The sequence below is a fragment of the Pygocentrus nattereri genome, chromosome 2, assembly GCF_015220715.1.
Source record: "Pygocentrus nattereri isolate fPygNat1 chromosome 2, fPygNat1.pri, whole genome shotgun sequence".
In the NCBI taxonomy this organism is placed as follows: domain Eukaryota; kingdom Metazoa; phylum Chordata; class Actinopteri; order Characiformes; family Serrasalmidae; genus Pygocentrus; species Pygocentrus nattereri.
Window position 1 is genome coordinate 22,135,117 of NC_051212.1, and position 20,066 is coordinate 22,155,182.

Sequence of the window (20,066 nt, forward strand, 5' to 3'; positions counted from 1 at the left end):
GTACGTGTGGTACCTCACACACTTACACATTCATTTATGGAGGACTCAAATTCTTGTTCTCCACAGTGAATATTTCCTAGCCTCAGAACAATGTAAGTGCAGTGATGGCTGCATTCTTGGGTTACCAGGCTGAGAGAGCAGATAGCATAAGTATTTAGCAATGTCTGGAAAAATGAGCACCAGGAGGTAAGCCTTTCTGTCCCTGATGGCGTGGCTAAGGGCCAAAGAGAGAGGGAGAGCATCTTTAGAGTCATGCACTGAGGCACAAGCAGAACTACAGCTGGTTACTGGAAGGCTATTTTTTTTCTGTGTGTGTGTGTGTGTGTGTGTGTGTGTGTGTGTGTGTGTGTGTGCACCCGCCAAAAAAAAAGTCTTCTACAAATTGCGCTTGGTTCAGAACCACAGGCCGAAGCTGTGGTTGGCAATGGGTTGCATCTCTGCTTCTCCATTTATGTTTGGGTATTTCCCATTGTTTGCACATCTTTTATTTGTGTGTATTTATTTATTTTTTTTATGTCTAATCAGTGCAGCATGTTAAACCACTGGAGAAATGAGTTATGTTGGATATATTAGGTCTTTTTTACACTGGGCTGCCTTCTCATTTATGTAAAAAAAAAAAAAGGTGGTGTACAGCAACATATCTGCTGAACTTTGTTATTTAGTATACACATAATGAACATAGTAAGTGTTGCAGTACTGTGGATATGTGACAACTAAGGTCAGAAAATTGAACCCTTTGGAGGTACACACTAATTCTGTTGGAAATACTGGTTCTAAAGCTTCAATTAGTATCATATTTTTTAGAGACAGTCCTTTACATTTTTGCCATGTGTTTGCAGGAAGTTAAAGTTTAGTAAATGTACACCAATGAGCCAATCATGTCATGACCACCTGTCTAATATGCTGCTGTCCTCCGCATGCATTTGAAACCATTAAGGCATGGACTAGACCTTTGAAGGTTCCCTGTGATATTTGGCACCATGATGTTGGCAGCACAGCCTTTAAGTTCTGTAAGTTGTGAGGTGGAACCTCTGTGGATTGGACTTGCTGTTTTAGCGCATCCCATAGATGCTTCATTGGATTGAGACTTGAGGAATTTGGAGGGACCATTACCGTGGCCATTAATACGTGTATCTGGTCTGCAACATTGTGTGGGTAGGTGGCACAAGTCATAGATGTCAACATGAATGCCTGGACCCAGGGTTTCTCAGCAGAACATTGCCCAGAGCATCAGACTCCCTCCACTGGCTTGTCATCTTCAGAGAGTGCATCCTGATGCCATCGCTTCCCCTGGTGAACAGCAAACACATACCCAGCTGTCTACATGATGTAACAGAAAACCGGAGTCATCAGACCTTTTTCCATTGCTCGAAGGTTCAGTTCTGACTTTTACATCTCCACTGTAGGTGCTTATAACAGTGGACATGGGTTAGCAAGGGCACTCTTGACCGGTCTGTGGCTGCACTGGTGCAAATGAAGCTTACAAAGGTGTGATGCATTGTGTGGTGACACATTCCTTCTGTTGGTTAGGGCAAGACTGGATAACCTTTACTGTCCTCACACATTGATGAGCATTAGGCGCCCTACAACCTGTTAACGGTCGGTAGGTACTCACCGAAGCTGACCACACAAGCCTTGCATTTCTGAGATATTTCAACCCAGTTGTCAGGCCTAATGATTTGGACCTTGTCAAAGTTGCTCAGGTCTTCACGCCTGTCCGTTTCTCACGGATCCAACACGTGAATAGACTGTTCACTTACCATGTAATATATCGTAACCTTGACATACACGTTTGAGATAATCAACATTATTCCCATCACCTTTATGAAGTCATAGCTCATCAATGTACATTTAGACAGTATAGCAGAACAACTGTAATAATTCTTGGGTAACCTAATGATAAATTACAGCCTGTTTTACAGTTCACTTTTTTGGTAGTAATTGCTTTCGTAGGTGGGATGTAACATTTCTTTGACCTGTTTGACCTCTTTAAATAAAATGTGCACCATCTAAGAAAGTAAATTTCGATAATGGAACGAACACTTATTTGTTGATATGGATACATGTTCTGTATGGGACCTTGCAACAATTGCTCAATCATAAGCAGTGGGGGGTAGTTGCCTTGGGCTGCAGTTTCTATCAGACTAGCTGGAGGTGGTCATAGCATAGCCATCCATCCTCACTGTGAAAAGAGTGTAGTAGATGCCTGATTTACCACTCTCATTAAAAGCTGACAATTTCAGCCATGAAAATTGTTCCACTTTATATCAAAGCGATCTTCCACATTAAATTCCATGAAAACCTCTTTACCGTTGTTATTTTATGAGTTCCACTGACTTTTATTCATATTTCCTGGCAACAACTCATAGCTTTAACCTCAAGAACAAAATAACAATAAACAGGGAAACCCCCAGGCGATCATGTGCGAACGTTTCGGTGGCTCTTGGGGGGGTTGGAGATGGGGTCTTAGATGGCAGTGACGAACATTTAACGCCCAAGAGCAAAATGCCTCTGTAAGAAAAAGCATTGGAGTTAATCAAGGGTTTATGAAACAATGAATGGTAGACAGGAAAAGGCTTTTTTGACTCTATGAAATGCCATAGGGGTTTCTGAGATCCTATCCAATAGAAATGGTGTGCTTTGGACACCGCTGTGTTTTCATTGGTCATTTGTTGAAGCACAGAGCACAATATCCGTGTTTTCATTGGGGAACTGCGCTTCCCACAAATAATTGTGAAAATAAACAATTCAAACCATGCTGCATTTTCAGCAGCTCAAGGAATTTACCATGCAATTCGCCCCATAATAAAACATTCAGTGGGTTTTGCGTTTCTGGAGTCATTTGCTCTGTGTCCTCTCACATGTGCACAAATGCGCTTACAACCGCTGTCTCCAATGGCTTTTCATTAGAGCACGAGGGATGACAGCACAATATATGACCTGGCTGAGGTTGAGGATTCTGGGGAAAGAAGTGGAATTTTGGAACCATTGATGGAACACAGTGCTGTCCACTGCTGGCTGGCCATGGAGGAACCCTTCAAACAACGTGCTTGACTCAACTGAACCTACTCCTAGTGCAGAATTAATAACACCACTAATAATACTGCCAAGAACACTCAGGACAACTTTAGCCAGTGGTTTAACAAACTGAATTAGTTCTGTTGTGAGTTTTCTTTCTTGTGGGTTTGTATATGTAAAGCCACGTTTCAGGACCTCTGTGCCCCATGTGCTACGTGTTAAAGTGAGAGTGCAGCAAAAAACCTTAAACAACTTTGCTCTCACAGCACATTGCTAGAAGGCAACTTGAGGCTTTTATTTTAATTGTACTTTTGTCCATTTTTATATATAATATGCCATACAGTGTCAGAAATCACATACGGAGATCTATTTGAGTTCACTTAAAGGGGTGTTCTTGCCTAAAACTAACATTTAACCTATTGTTTGTCGTGTCATATAATATTCTGTAGCACAGCATTGCATCCTCAGCCTCATCCTTTTTAACAAAATCCAAAACTCTGTTTACTCTTTGCATTTTTTTTGGTGCCTCATTGTTCTTTCACTACAATATTCAGCATGCATTACACAAATATGCCATACATCCATTGGGAATTCCTCACAGAACAACCACATATAATGTTAAGTTTTTCATTATTTATTGTGTCCAAGCTTTGCCTTTATTACAGCTTCCAAAATCTGAAAGGATATTTTTCCATACTTACAAAGTTCAGTCTAAGAAGTTGGTTGCATTTTTTGCTTCTCACAATCTAAGGGGTCTCAAAACCCATTCTGAGATGTTGAAATTCTGGACCATAGGGCAGTCAGTCCATTGTTCTGAGACCACCCAACAGCTTCTTTGTTTGATTTGCAGATCTTCTTTTTTGTCTGTTTACTTTTCTCAGCAATACTAGCAGCGTCTTTACAGCTACCCATCTTTTCAGACTCATAGTGTTGTTTTGTCTTATCACAGTGGAAGGATGGACAGAAACACCTGTGTTTTTTTTTTCTTTTCCTGCATTGTTGTTCAGAATCCCATTTTCTCTATATCTTTTAATCATTTTTTGAACAATTTTGGAAACTCCTGTTTTAAACTCATTTAACTTTCCCCTTCCTGAAGCAAGTGGATTATTTTAAATCTAATCCACTCAATCCTGAAAATAATTGACTTAATGGCCATTTAGACTAGGAATTAAATAAATATAAGAGTTGGTTTCTGACTATCACAAAGTCCTGTGCATCCTCAGAAGGGGGTTTCTTAGTCTTTAAACTAGAACATTTCACCAAAGAGTCTACTGTGGTACAGTAGTACTAGTAACAATATTCAACAACTCAACATGGTTTGAGGCAAGTGTGTGATGATTTAGGTGTGCAGTTTGCACAGTGCTAATTAATCATCATATGTTAGCTGCATTAGCCTCATAGCTCCTGTGCAAAACTGATACAGCAAACTTTGGACACCAATGAATTAATGAATTGATGAGTTAACGGAGAAGAGGAAGGGAAAGCCAGTCTCTTGGGGTTATCTGTTAGCCATTTGCCTTACATGGAGACTAGCCAGCTTTCTGTGTGCACCACGTATGGCGTTCCTCACTCAGTGCACAGCTTCTCAGCTAAAACTGACAATGTGAACAGCTTGTAATATTTACCAGATTCCAGCAGGAACTGACACTCATAGATCAAAGATCAAACGAATGTAGGACATATGAGAGAAATGATTTTGGATGTAAAACAACATTCAGCAATATTTTTGCCAGGCTCAGAGAAACTACTGTGGGCTTTACATACACTCACCTTTATCTCATTAGTGTTAGAAAACAATATTAACACCTGTCTATATATTGTTAATTTCTGTTTTTATTTTTTTCATTCAATTAAAAATAATTTTAGATTAAGGTTTGCTTAAGCATCCAAAATGGTTTTATTAAAAAAAAAGATAATAAAAATACTATACTGTAATATATAGTGAAACCATCAGTAATGTTAATTTTATCATGATTCAAATGTTTGCCCATACCTCCCCCTACAAGGGTAAAGTTAAGGCTCCTTAAACTTATCCACCTAATTTGATGGTTATGTAATAGCTGCTGGAGACCCTTAAGCATTTTTGTGAGCATACTTTCTTGGATTTTTCACTGAATTGACTGAATTGACCCTTCAAGTCAGCAGCAAGGGATATATAAAATAGACAATGTAGTTGGAGTCACCTTTTAACTGTTTAACTGTTTGTGTAAAAAAGCAGCACAGACCCACCAAGGACTTGAGAAGGCCTGAACCATCCTTATGAAGGCAGAAGTACAATTCCGATGTTGTCAGACTGTGATGATCATAAAACCATCCACCAACTATGCAGCGTTCTTGGTTGATGAATACAGTGTTTGCCTTGGAATTATTGTAAAATGATTGAGAAGAGAAAAACCATCCCAAATTCCACAGTGAATTACAGAGTATATTCACATTTCAGATGGTACAGTTTATGATTTAAGTGTTGTTAAAGTTGTGCTCATGTAAAGGCCGTTAGCCATGAATCTGTGTGTCTTTACCTGCCATGCCAAAAAAGGCTGCTAATAACAAGGGTGTATTTCAGTACTGAATACATCAAGGGTGATTATTTTTAAGCAAAAAGCAAAGGAAGGTAAGGGCACATGGACTAGATGCCAAATGTGGCTGTTAACATGAAATGTGGAGATTACATGGGCCATGCAATTAAACATTAGCCATGTCAAAGTTTCAGGGACTTGTATGTATGCCCACACTGTACAATGCTTCACCCGTGTAGGCTTTCTTTTCACAGTTATGCAGTTGGACAAGCTTTAAAGAATGTTAACCTAAATCTCTTTGAATGTAATGAATTATTTTTAAATTTAGATTCATTACATATTTCTCAGTTCTCTCTTAAAAGCTACACTACAGAGCTGGGTTGCATTGTAGCAAATCATAATTAAGTAGGTTAGAAATGCCACCAAAACAGTGATAGTTATTGATTATACAGCCAAACACTACATTCAGTGTATCCCAACAGTGTGATCCATCACACACATCCAAAGTAAATATTGTTTAAAATTAATAACACAGTCTAAATTTTTTAATACAAAAACTGAGTTGCAGGCCACAGTTTATCCTTAGTTTAAATAAGAATTTTGCCACCACTCAATAAATCTTGTGTAACCTTGCAACAGTTGTGGAGATTTATGGGCAAAGCATGAATAGGTCTGTTTCTCATAACTACATTAACTATGCATTACCCAATAATTCATAGAAATTACTGAATACGGAATTTCAAGATTAGTAGCTGAATAATAAATGTACAGCTTAAAGGGTTAAAGCTAGTCATCCCCATCAGAGGCAACTGTATACTGACCGTTCTCCACTGAACTCCATGTCTGTGGCCTAAACTCGGAGCACATGTTTGCAAGGCTGGCGAAGGCCCAGACCAGAGCTCTATTCTGCCCCTGGCAGCGCACAGATTAGGCCTGTAATTACAGGCCTGGGTTTGGACCGGGCTTTGTTTGAGAAAATGGAGAGAGGTGGTGGTGGTGGTGGTGGGGGGAGTGATGTCATCTCTGGTTTGGAACAGTGCAGCTTGCGATCACGGCACTGGTGTTGGCTTACTGCAACACTAAGGAACGAAGAGAGAAAGAATGAGATGAAAAAATCGTTGCAGTACGTGAGGAAGGATGTTAAGGTGCCGTGTGTGCAATGGACCAGGTGATAATGGTGTGTTAAAAACAATTGTACTGTATATCCATGAGTTTAGTTTAGTTTAGGCAACTAATGTATAATTCACTTAAAAGGTTGTGCAGCTTACTACCCATATATGGCCTGAGGAGTGAATACTATGATTTGAAACTATGATTCGATACTACTTCAAACGCTTATTTCACAAAAAGTGTTTTGTTAATTAAAACATCATTTTTGAGAGTGTGGTATAGTTTCTTTGTGGGTGAAAGATTTGCTCATAGCACAGCTGACTGAACTGTCAAAAGCCCATGCAGAATGTAAAACGTTTCCACCCTCCATCCAAGGCCTAACCAGAACGAAAGTCCAGAAAAAGACTCTCTTGCGCTCTTTTTTTTTAACAGTCTGTTGCAGTCACTGTTTTATGAGACATTGTTAAAAAATGTGGGCACACAGAGAATTTATATAGCAATCCTACTTTATTTGTTATCCTTTCTTTCGACAATATTTGGATGAAATGGGTCCCGATTCAGAGCGCTGTTAAAACAACAGAGATTAAGTGCACTTGGGTAATCTCTTCGCTTCTTGAGGGGGATAGAGCACTCTGCCCATGTAAACTTGTGGAGTGGGGCGGAAGAGGAGGCAGTTGGCTGAAAGCAGGGGTATTGTAACGTGAGCTGTGTTGGGGGAATAGTGCAGAGGAGCATTCACGGCCCTGCTCTCCAATCTCTTTATCTGCTCTAATCCACAGCCATGATTTGCTGAAGAACAGCAATGGATAGTGACAGGGTGAGGAAATGAACGAAACGATGAGAAAGAGAAATGCACGTCAGGAAACATGCCACAGGAAGCACTCTACTGTACCTGACAGGAGTTACAACGATTCCGTTTTGGGTGCTTTTTTTCATTCTCTCTAACTGCTCTCTCTGTGATTTTCACTTGACTCTCTCTGTGTCTCTCTCTCTCTCTCTCTGAAGAACTGCTTCACAGTGGCCTTCTTCAGTCTCATTTTTCTGTCCTTCTCATTCTTCTTCCCCATGTTGCTTTTTCTGTATTTACTCTATAAAAGGCTGAACTCATCATTTAGCTGCATTAATGGAAATCCTTTCAATGAAACACTGATAATGTCTCTTTAAATGTTACATAAGAAAACCACATTCAGGAATTTGATGCTGTTTGACCGATAACCTAACATGCCGTTGGGTGCCAAGTTAATTTGAGTTATGCAGGCCATGCTGATATTTACTGTTTGCTTAGATGGCCACAATTACAATTTTGTCAGTTGTTTGGCTGTCTGCACTGCCGTGTTTATATACATGGCCAAAAATATGTGGAGACCCTTCCTAGTTATCGAGTTCAGGTGCATCAGGCACACCTATTGCTAACAAGTGTATAAAATCTAGTGCAGAGCCATGAAATCTGCATAGACAAATGTTGGCAGTGAAATGGGTCATACTGATGAGCTCAGTATCATTACACTGTCATAGGATGCCACAAGTCAGTTTGTGAAATTTCTGCCCTGCTACATTTGCCAGTCAGTTGTTGTATTATTGTGAAATGGAAGCAACAACAGCTAAATCCTGAAGCAGTAGAAGCATGTAGCATGAAAAAAATCATCTGCCCTCTCTTGCATCTATAACTGCAGTTCCAAAGTGTCTGTGGGAGCTTCATGAAGTGGAGTTTCATGGCTGAGCAGCTGCACACAAGCCTAAGATCACTATGTGCAATGCCAGGAGTTGGCTAAAGTGTTGTAAAGCACACTGTCACTGGTCTCTGTGGCGGCGGAAACATGTTTTCTGGAGTGATGATTCACACTTCAGTATCTAGCAATATGATTGATGATTCTGTGTTAGACCGGAGATCACTACCTCTCAGAATGCACAGCGCCAATAGTAAAGATTGGTGTAGGAGGGATAATATTCTTGGGCTGTTTTTCAAGGTTTGAGCTAGGCTTTTTAGTTCCTGTGAAGGATCCTGTTAATGGTACTGTGTCCTAGCATAAAATGTAGCCTATAAAGGCAGGTATAACAGGCTTTTGAGGAAGGCCTATGCAGAGCCTTGACCTCAACCACACTGAAGACTTTATGGATGAATGGAACATTGATTGTGAGCCAGGCCTTCTCGTCCAACATCAGTGCCTGACCTCACAAATGCTCTCTGACTGAAAGGGCACAAATTCTCACAGATATGCTCCAAATTGAATCATTTTCCTCTCTTTTTTGGATGCCAGTTTTGGAGCTTCTGTTTTTGTCTGCTTTATGTGTGTATAGCCTGTTTAGTGTTTGGTTAAATAAAACCTGGCCAGGTCTTCTGTTTTCTAACCTGCGTTCGTCTCTGCTTCATTCGTAAGACTGAAACACACAATAAACTGATATTTTTATTATAACAGTCATTACAATCCTTTTAGTTTATCTAAAATTACTGGCCATTTTTTTGACCGTATAAAATAATTTTGGCCCATACTGTCAGTTATCAGAGTTTTAAACTCCTTGAAATCAGTACTGTTGGGGCCTAACTCTTTGTGTAATCTGTGTGTGTGTGTGTGTGTGTGTGTGTGTGTGTGTGTGTTAGATAGAAGGAAAAGAGGAGTGGGAGGGAGAGCAGATGAATGGAACATTTGACCCTTATACTCTGTGCAGTTGAGGAAACAGTGGTGACCTTGAAAGGGGTCAGAAATCTCCTGTTCTGGACTGTCCACTCACAATCACACTCTCTGTTTCTCTCCCACAGTCTGTTGTTCGGGCCTTTCTGTCTTCCCCTATCTGTGTGTTGACTTTTCATGACCCCAGCCTCTCTCAGTCTACCACTCAAAAGTTTACAATCATGTTTTTATGATTCAACAATAACTTATACATGGATTTAATCATTTTAAATGAAACACCAAAACCATTTTCAGACATCTTTGTTTTTGTTTTTTAATATACTTCTAGTGCGGTTCTGATTTGTCTGTTTGCTTGTGTGGAAATTTAAGATGTGCATCTATGTGCTTCTTTTTTGGCAGGGGAGTTTTGTGAGGAACAGAGATGATTGTGGTGCAGTTTATTGCTTATTGCTCCCTGTGTATTTGTGCTGGCTGCTGCTTTCAGGTCGTCCTGCAGTTCTTCAGGTTACTGCTGGCTTCTCTCTGTCCTTATCATTTGTCTGAGAAAAATCTTGCATGATGCACCTGCATGAGGACAATTCATCGTGGTTCCATGAACTTTCCAGCTGTATATTATCAAACCTATTGTACTAACATGAGCGCTTATCATCTTACGTCTTTTCTAGGGGTCTGTAGTTTTCTTCCATTCACATATTATAATGTTGTCCTGGAGATATTTAGGGCGCTCCTTCTAATGGCAACCCCCTTTATAGTGACACCAGGTGTAACTTGCATTAAACATTGATATTATTTTTATTTATTTTGCTTGCAGTGTTAATATGTAGAACCTGATATATTTTTATTATTATATGTTATTATATATTTTACATATAATTTATATTATATGGGGTGGCACAGTGGCGCTATCACCTCACAGCAGGAAGCGTCTGGGTTCGATTCCTGACCGGGAGACCAGAGTCCTTTCTGTTTGACATTTGTATGTTCTCTCTGTGTCTGCGTGGGTTTCCTCCGGGTACTCCGGTTTCCTCCCACAGTCCAAAGACATGCAGTCAGGCTGATTGAACACACTAAACTGCCCCTAGGTGTGAATGTGTGTCTGTCTGCCCTGTGATGGACTGACGATCTGTCCAGGGTGTTTTCTGCCTTCCGCCAATTAACTACTGTGATAGGCTCAAGCTTCCCCCGTGACCCAGAAGGATAAGCGGCTTAGAAAATGTGTATGTGTGCATTACATGTATTTTTTTACATAGATATCATTTTTAAAAATTATGTCTTTGTTTATTCTTATGAATACTTATTTTATGTTCATATTTATAAGCAAAAAGTTGAAAGACAATTTGTTTCTAAATTTAAAATGCATGTATGTACTTGAGGTGTTTAAAATATTGATTTTAATCATAACTTCAGTCTTAATGTTGTACAGCTTTCTCGTTTTAGAACCATCTACAGTATAAGGCTTATATTATTGAAACATTTGAATAGTGATTCAAAGTGCTTGTTCCTCACGCTTTTCTCTGCCACTCTGCAACTCCAACAACCCACATTCGGCCAATGGTAGGCCTGTCTTTTTTTGTTTACTGTATGTGACTTATATGAGCCTTTAGTGATCAATTTAATTTATTAGCTATCTTGCTTCTTAAATGTCGATACTCAGTAGTTCCCAACTGATGACAATCAATGCTTTAGCCCCAGTCAGACGTTACAACTTTAGCTGTTTTTATGATGTCTTAATAAATACGTCTTCTGCTTTCTTTAATTTATGTGTATTTGCTTCAATACTGATTAAAAATTGCACTTGATTCACATTCTGTTTCCCGTGGGCATTAACATACATTTGTGAAATTTAACAACTGTGGACAGAAAACTGCGGTCAGCATAAATAATTGCAGTCATGTGATTATATAACCATTGTGACAGTCTTACAGTAGGGTTCAAAAGTGAGACCACACTGAAAATCTGGAATTTTCAATATCCAGTTAAAGATTAAAATGAAAACCTGGAAACAAACAACAAAAAGTCTTAGACTACACCGGCCACTTTATTAGGTTCAGTTCCTTGTTAACAAAAATAGCTAATCAGCCAATCACATGGCCGCAACTCAATGCATTTAGGCATGTAGAGGTGGTCAAGACAACTTGCTGAAGTGTAAACCGAGCATCAGGATGGGGAAGAAAGGTGATTTAAGTGACTTTGAACGTGGCGTGGTTGTTGGTGCCAGACGGGCTGGTCTGAGTATTTCAGAAACTGCTGATCTACTGGGATTTTCACACACAACCATCTCTAAGGTTTACAGAGAATGATCTGAAAAAGAGAAAATATCCAGTGAGCGGTCAGTTGTGTGGACGAAAAAAATGCCTTGTTGATGTGAGAGGTCAGAGAAGAATGGGCAGACTGGTTTGAGACGAGAGAAAGGCAACAGTAACTCAAATAACCAACCAAAATCTCTGAGGAATGTTTCCAAAACCTTGTTGAAAGTATGCCACAAAGAATTAAGGCAGTTCTGAAGGCAAAAAGGGGTCCAACCTTGTACTAGCACCTAATAAATTGGCCGGTGAGTGTATATACTAATTTAAAACAAGTAAGAGTTACAACAAGTAAGATGAAGAGGACATATTACAGGTTGTGCACTATTTCTAGGTCACTGTTCAAATTTAAGCAGTTGATCATGTTGAGACATTTGTACAAAAAGAACAGATCATATTTTCAGTCTTTTCTCTTCCAATGAGGCAAGTGTTCACCTCTCAGGTGAATCTGATCTACTTATCAGGACATACAGAACCAAATGTATGTAAATCTTTATATGAAATAGTTTTCACTCAAGTTGTTATGCTGATAATATAATTTGTAATGAAAAGCTTTGTACTAGTGGTCTGACTTTTGGACTCTAGTGTATGTAAGTGAGTGATTGAGTGACTGTGAGTCAGAGGCAGTGTAAGGAGGGTAGAGAGATGCATTCAGGAGTGAGAAGGTGTGATGCAGGCTGAGAGTGAATGCAGACAGTGAGACACTGTTGGTCTGTTTCTGTATATGTATGTATGTGTGACTGAGGAGTATAAACAGTGCAGGTGTACAGTCTAAATCTCAGTCCTGATTGAAGCAGAGAAATAGAAGACGCTGTTTGTGCACATGTGATGCAGTCGAGGGTGTTATCAACCACTAAACCTGATTACACTAAATCTTTCCCCTTAGAAATGATCCTCCATTCGACCAAACAGGAGCCGAAGCAGAAACCCAGTGTTAAACTCTATTAAGTGGAACCAGAGAGAGAAAAAAACCTAATGAAAACAATGGAAAACACACAGACTCTATCAGAGCTCTGGCTCAGCCGGCTGGGTCAAACTCACTCTTTCCATGTTATGCTTTACTGACCGAAGAACCAACTCCAGTCTCCAGTCTCTCTCTCTTTCTCTCTCTCTCCCTCACTCTCTCTCTCTCATGCTCTTTTTCTTTCTTTCTATTTCTCTCACTCCTTCTAATCTGTCTCTCTTTCTCATTCTTTTTTCTTTCTCTTTTCTTCTCTCTCCTCTCTTCCCTTCTTTCTTTCTGTCCCTCTCCCCCTTTCTCTCTGTTTCTCACTTTTCCTGTCTGCTTTTCTCACTCTATTTCTCTCCATCTTTCTGTTTTCTCTTTCTCTGTCCCCTTTTACTCATTTCCTCTCAAATTTTTCTCTCTCTCTCTTTGTTTCTCCCTCTCTCACTGTCATTCTCTCTTTCTTTCACTGTCTCCACTTCTCTTTCTCTCTCTCTTTGCCTCTCTCATTCTCTCAGTTCTCTTCTCTGTTTTTCTCTCTCCTTTTCTCGGTCCCTTCTTTCTCGGTCTCACTCGATCTCTTTGTCTTCTTAATCTCTCCCTGTTTCTCTCTCTCTCCCTCTCCCTCTCTTGCACTCTCTCTCTATGTCATTCTTCTTCAGAGGAAAAACTGAGCAGGGAGGAAAGTGACGAGATAAAAAAAACTGGAAGATGAACAGAACAGGGGCATTTTTCTTCTTTTCTCCTCTCGCTTTCTTTTTAAGAAAAAAGAAAAACCCAAACGTTCAGAGTGTTCTGGAGCTGGATGCCATCTGTCATTGGTTTTGATGCATGAGGTCAGCGCGTAGGAGAGGAAGACTATTACAACAACACGGACACACGACCGGACGGCCGTGCGGCACACGTGAGCGATTAAAAAGCAAGAGCAAGCCAAAAAAGAGAGAAAGGAGGGAGAGAGAGAGAGAGAGAGAGAGAGAGAGAGAGAGAGAGAGAGAGAGAGAGAGTCCGAAAGAGTTTAAAGAGAGGAAATCCTTCTTTTGAGGTGAAAAAATGGACTGTCCGGTTGAAAGTGGTGCTAACGCAGGGGTGTGGTGTTGTGTTACAAAAGGCAGAGAAAGCAAAGGGGCTTTTCCACAGTGTGCTCTGCTGCTGTGCTGGGGGGTTACTGCAGGGTGGTCCATTGTTTCAAACTGAAAACCCACCTGCTCACCACAATACTTACACTGTATTTATACACTAAAACAACAGCTGTAGTCATGATGATTTACGGGAACTTTGTGAACCTGCTCTATAAGAGTGAACTCTCACTCTCTACCTCTTTGTCTCTCACACTGAACCACAGTCTCCACCGACTCACCTCACTGACTGATCACATTGGGCTGTGATACTGAACTGTATTCTTGAGCTGTTCCTCATAATGACCTCTACACTCTCAGAAAAAAGGGGCTGAACTGTCACTTGGGTGCTGAGCGGGATTGTGGTCTTACAGGCCCCTGGATTCAAGACCTGAACAGTGAGATTAAACTCTGTCTCACAGTTATGGATTTGGAGCAATGCTGAAAATTCATTTTTGTTTTGAAAAAATTTGAAAAGTTTCTCGGTCAGTTTGTCAACTCTGAAGTCACATTCTCAAAAGATTTCACACACAATGCTAAAGAGAAAACTACTGGTCATAATAACACAAAAACACTTTTACTGAACACATATGGGTGGCACAGTGACACAGTGGGTAGCTGTGAGTGTGAGTGAATGTATATGTCTGTCTGTCTGCCCTGTGATGGACTGGCGACCTGTCCAGGGTGTATCCTACCTTCTCCTAAAATCTCTAAATCTCTTACTGTCACGCTTTATCTCTCTCTCTCTCTCTCTCTTTCTCTATGTCTCTGTCTCTCTCTCTCCCTCTCTCTCTCTCTCTCTCTCTCTCTCTCTCTTTGTTTCTCTGTCTCTATCTCTCTCTCTCTCTCTCTCTCTCACACACACACACACACACATGCGCACACACACACACACACACACACACACACACACACACTGCCTATGTCTGTCTGCCTCTCTTTGTCTCTGTCTCTCTCTCTCTCTCTCTCTCTCTCTCCCAGTCAGCTGACTTACCGGCTGTTGTTTTTGACACTAGCTGGCTTTGACCTTTCACCTCTCACCTCTCTATCTGTTCGCTGACACACAAACACGGCCCAACATGAAAAAATCTGAGAATGACTTTACTCAGAAACGTGTCCAAAGTCCTCACACACTGACAAACACACACACACAAACACACACACACACACACACACACACACACACACACACACACACACACATGTACATACACAGACACACACACACACACACACAAACAGAATAAGTCTCACTGCCAGTGTTTGTTGGTGTTATTATGTAGTTTAGTGATTATCCCCAACTGGCCTCTCACTACCACTATACCTCGACTGACATGAAGTCAGTTTCTTTTATTTTCCTCACATTTTGTCGTGTTTCTCATTTCAAGTCTGTAACTATGATGTTCCTGATGATGGCACAATATGAACAACTGCCCTCCTACGTCCCCCGTGATTTATATGGCTTGAAATGCTGCTTTTTACATTTTGTTTAACTGTATCTCACCTGTAGTGTATTGTAACAAACAGAGAAATGCCTTAGAGAAATAACACTTTTATGCTTTATTATGATTTATTATGGATGAACAGTCGTGTGTACATTTACATTTTTGTTGTGTTTTTTCAGTTTTGTCAAACTGAAATGTTTTATTATTATATGTTATTTATAATAATTTTACATATGAGTAATTAGACTGTACAGCAAAACAATGATAATGGCTAGACACTTTTAATCTTTTTATCTTTTTAATCACTTTTTATCTATTCACACAGTGGTGGGGTTAGGGTTAGGATTTGGACCAGGGCGAGGGTTGGGTTTAGGTTTTGCATTGAGGTTAAGGTAAGGGTTAGGATTAGTGCCAGGTTTAGAGTTAATTTATTAGATATTTGGTTGAATGTAACTTGAAAGTAACTTAGTTATTTACAAAGCATGGACTATCCGAACAAAGTCTTACTCCTAAAAACAATATATATCGTGACAATTTAGCTTCTTTCTGAACAGAAAAAAAATGTTGAAGCAGAAGGAAACTGTCAGCTGTCAATACTGTTTGCATTGTAAGTAAATGAGAAGTGAATCAATAAAGGACTGCCACACATTATCACAAAGGCTGATCTGCATTATTCCTCAGATCAGATGCAGTGATGAGTAAAAGATGAGCTGTAAATGAGTTTCTGTGTCAGCAATGATGGACAGAGAGGGATCAGAAACCCAAACCCCTGCAGGAGGGTCAGACAAGACGACAATTTGGCTATTTTGTTTGTTTTGCCCTCCAGACATGGTCGGTGAGGAGATTAAGAGATTTTGCCTGGCTCAACCCTCAGCTCATCAACATTCACCAGCAAGTAAACAAATAAACAATTAACGAACAAGCTTATAACAAAGGCCTGGCTGCAAGATTCCCAGAGACTTAAATCGCAATATATAATATGTTTATTGATAAAGATGTGGACTGATCCATTGAAAAACATGGCTATGCTCATTGTGTGTGTTTTTCTGCATTTGTAGAAAAAACAAAGAAAAACAATTTGAATCAGCAAAAAAGTCTTGGTATGATATAGAGCTCTTTACTAAAGCTATGTTCATTTTTTACTTGGTTCTCTCCATAATTTAATCAGGACCAATTCCACTTACTACGTGTCCCCCTAGCAAGGTCCTACTATCTTAAAAGGCTCGTCACGATTGGCCCCTCCCTGTCCTGTCCATGTGCTTGTGTTGTGTCTACTTCCCAGTCCTGTCCATGTGCTTCTTTGTTTTGGTTTTCAGTCCTGCCCCTTGTTTTGTGACTCCACCCCTTATTGTTCCCACCTGTGTTTCCCACCTGTCCCTCGTCATCCCTGTTATATGAGCCCTGTGCTTGCCCTGGTCTGTGTTGGTCTTTGTTGTTTGATGTGTGTATGCTTGTTCTGATGTGCTGTTTTTATTGTTTGAAGTGTTTTTTTTCTTGTTTGAGGGTCTGTGTACATTGGTGTCATGTCTGTCCTGCAATCTCTCCGTGTTGGCTTTATGAACCTGGACTGTTCCGACTACAACCCTGTACACAATACAAAGGTTTAGATCATTGTTATAGTTCATAGCAAGTTATACTGCATCCTAAACCACATGAACTAGTCTATGGGACCACAATCAAGATCTGAACACAGGTTGAGTGGCTTGAGAGAAGTTTTGGTGTCAACAGAATTCTAGTATTTGTGAGGAACATTAGCCTTGCATCTCAAGGTTGTAAGTCAGAGAAGCAAACTTTGGACTCTAAACATGTCTTGCCTCATTACCTGCATCTGGGGTGAGTGAAAAACTGGGAAATTAGATTTTTCAGCAAAATATTCCTTGAAAGCTAAAACATGTCTGCTCTGAAACACGTGACGGAGAGAATGCTAACTGCCAATTCTTTTATACTAGCTAAAAGGCACCCATGCTAGCTAACATAGTGCTGAACGATGAGGGAGATGCAGAACCATCTTACCCATCCAGAGAGAGAGAGGCCAGTTATACGCTCTTGGACACCTGGCATTGGATGGCTGTGCATCACTAGAGATCAATCTTGCAATCTCCTGAAAACTTACATGGACAGGTTTAATTTCTTAAATCTGAAAGCTGATATATTTATTTCTGATTATTGAATGAATGTTACATATACACTCTCAGAAGGTACCCTCAAGGGTACATCCCAGTACCTTTAATCAGGGAACATAACTGTACCACAATCCATTGAAATTATATTTTCGTTAAGTTGTATTGACTCCACATATTCCGTCCCATCTCCAGAACTTTTATTTTACTGTTCTGTTTTAAAACATTCAGTTATGAAAAGGTAAAAATATCCACATTTCCACTAGGAAAAACCCATGTAAGGTAGACCATTGGACCTTAAAACCACTGTTGTACCTTCAAGGGTATACTTACATTGTTTGTGCCTTGATGAATGAATCATGCACCTGCATGGTACGTTTATCTCTAACATTGTAGGTACTAGGTATTCTTTTTTAACCTCTTTATTGTAATGCAAAATTGTTCTGCACAGCCTTTTGGAATGAAACTCTTCATATATGAAATATCTCATGTATTGACAAGTTATAAAAAAATTGAAAAAAAAAGTAAGTTGGTAGTGTTGAGATACAACCACCTCATGAACACATGCAGCTCATCCTCCTCGTTTCTACAGCGTCTCTGAGTCCATTCAGACGCATTAGGCATGTTTTCTCTGGCTGAACGCAGTGTCATTCAGGACAGAGGAGTCTTTTTAACCAGCAGCGTGCGGCACATAGACACCCAAACACCGTCATCAATCAATGCTGATTAAAAAGGAAGGAGGATAACAGATGATGTCCTTTCTGCACACGCACACACATACACACAAAACCCCTCTTTACCCTCGGCTCCCCTCCCCGCCCACACACACGCCCTGCCACGCGAAAAGGCTTTTGTATGTGTGTGTGTCGTTGGTGGGGAGGGGGTCATAGGGGTGGTGGGGATCGTGGAGGTGGGGAGGGGGATTTCAGGGAAGTGGAAGACCACAACGGCAAGCTCAAACACAGAGGCAGTGTGTGTGTGTGTGTGTGTGTGTGTGCGTGCACAGCTAAAGGGGGCTGGAAAGCTCTTTTGTAATGTATATCAACTTGTGCCATGCAATCACCTGACATTGTTCTCCAAGACCCACCATTTCTCTCTCTTTCTCTCTCTCTCTCTCTCCCTCCCTCCCTTATTCTCCCCTTCTATCTTGCTTCCTCATAGCAAGTTGTCTGCACTGTGTGTTTGTGTGTGTGTGTATGAGACAAGCTAGTTGTGTGTTGGAGTAGTGGGAGGGGGATGGAGTTAACGGAGGGGTAAAGGAGGGGCGACGCTGACCTCAGCGAGCAGGGGTGACCTAAGCAGATGGCGGGGCAGGCGCTCCACTCAGCCAGAATTAATAACGTGTGCCATGTCACATTGTCTGAGACGAGCCTGACGAATAATAATAATAAAAAAAAAAAACGCTCTCTCCTCCATCTCGTGCTGTGCTTTCTGTATGCATTCCCTTCACCCACCCATCCCTCCACCACCACCACCACTCCCCCACCATGCTGCTCTTTCTCTCTCTGTCTGTCGCTCTGTGCAGTTCAGACTAGCCTTGGTCTTGCTCTGACAAGGGTTTTGGCAATATCATTGCCCAACAACCTCTTAAACAGTAACTTAGTAGTCAGGAAACAAGCTCTTAATTTGACATTGATTAATGTCAGTTTAGTCCCACTGAGGCCTTTTCCCTCAGTAGAACAGCCTGTTTCTTTATCAAGAAATAACTGTTGCTGTAGAGGGAAAAACAGTCCAAGCTTAGCAGCAGTTAAAGGAACGCTTTTGCAAAAAATCACATGTACACAAACTTCCACTTACCCTGGACGTAGTCAATCAATTGGGAAATGTTTGGTATCCAAATGTTGGTTCTTTAGCGCTGGAGATATGAGGCTAACTTTGCTAACAAAAAAATAGAAGTCACACAAACAGCCTAAAAAAAGGATTTTTTATCTATAGTGGTTGACCCCACCGCTCAACTACACCCTAAAGTTTCATCCATGTGTGACCATGAAGATCTGTATGCACTTTGAGCAATGTTAGTCCTGCAGCTCCAGTGCTAAACTAAATAAGCAAAACTTGGACTCCAAACTTGTCTTAGCTGATCAGCTACAGTGATAAATTGTGTAAATTAGATTTTTCTCTGAACCAATAAAACTTAAAAAACACTTTGCTTTTAAAAACTGCTATCAGTTAATTCCTACAATGTTCTCACTCCTCTCTACAATTTCTCATTCCTCTCTTCTCCTCCTCACCCTGCGCGATGTGTCAGGATGTTTCCGGGGCCTCTTTCAGATCAGCAGGGCAGCTGCCAAACGGGGGTCACAGCCCGCACCCCAGTCCCCTCATAATCACAACCACCACTCACCTAGTCCAACAGCAAGGTCACACCCTCCACACTGTCACGCCGCTGTGTGTGTGCATGGCTGTGTAAAGAGAGAAAGAGGAGTCAGACGCGTCTCTGCTCTGAAGGGAGCAAAAAGGAGAAGAAGAGGGCTTAGGTGTGTGTGTGTGTGTGTGTGTGTGTGTGTGTGTGTGTGTGTGTGTGTGTGCGTGCGTGTGTGTGTGCATGCATGTGTGAGAATGATCTGGGTCATGGTTTTGATGCGTCCCTTTGGTTGAGGTTTTGTCCTCTGCGCTCCCACATGAAGAAATTCTGCTGCAGTCGACAATTTCACACCGCCTCTGCAAGAGTCACTCCAGAACAATAGACAAAGAGGGGATATACCACCAGATACCTCCAGAAATCACACTAAAAATGTCAAAAAATAGAAATATTAAAAGAAGTTATTAGCTCATCATTATATAATTGCGTGCAAAAGTTTTGGTCAAATGACTACATTTTGGAAAAAATAGAACATAAAATGTGGCCTGTGCAACAGTAATG

General features: G+C 40.7%; 1 long non-coding RNA gene across 1 annotated transcript; it reads right to left on the reverse strand.

Annotated features, from left to right (window-relative positions):
* Positions 1-2,132: 2,132 nt before the first annotated feature.
* On the reverse strand, positions 2,133-19,626 carry LOC119265104. Its single transcript, XR_005131402.1, has 3 exons — positions 19,548-19,626; positions 6,356-6,613; positions 2,133-2,511 (listed from the first exon to the last, which is right to left on the reverse strand). It is a non-coding gene; the product is annotated as an uncharacterized LOC119265104 (long non-coding RNA).
* Between the last annotated feature and the right edge of the window lie 440 nt (positions 19,627-20,066).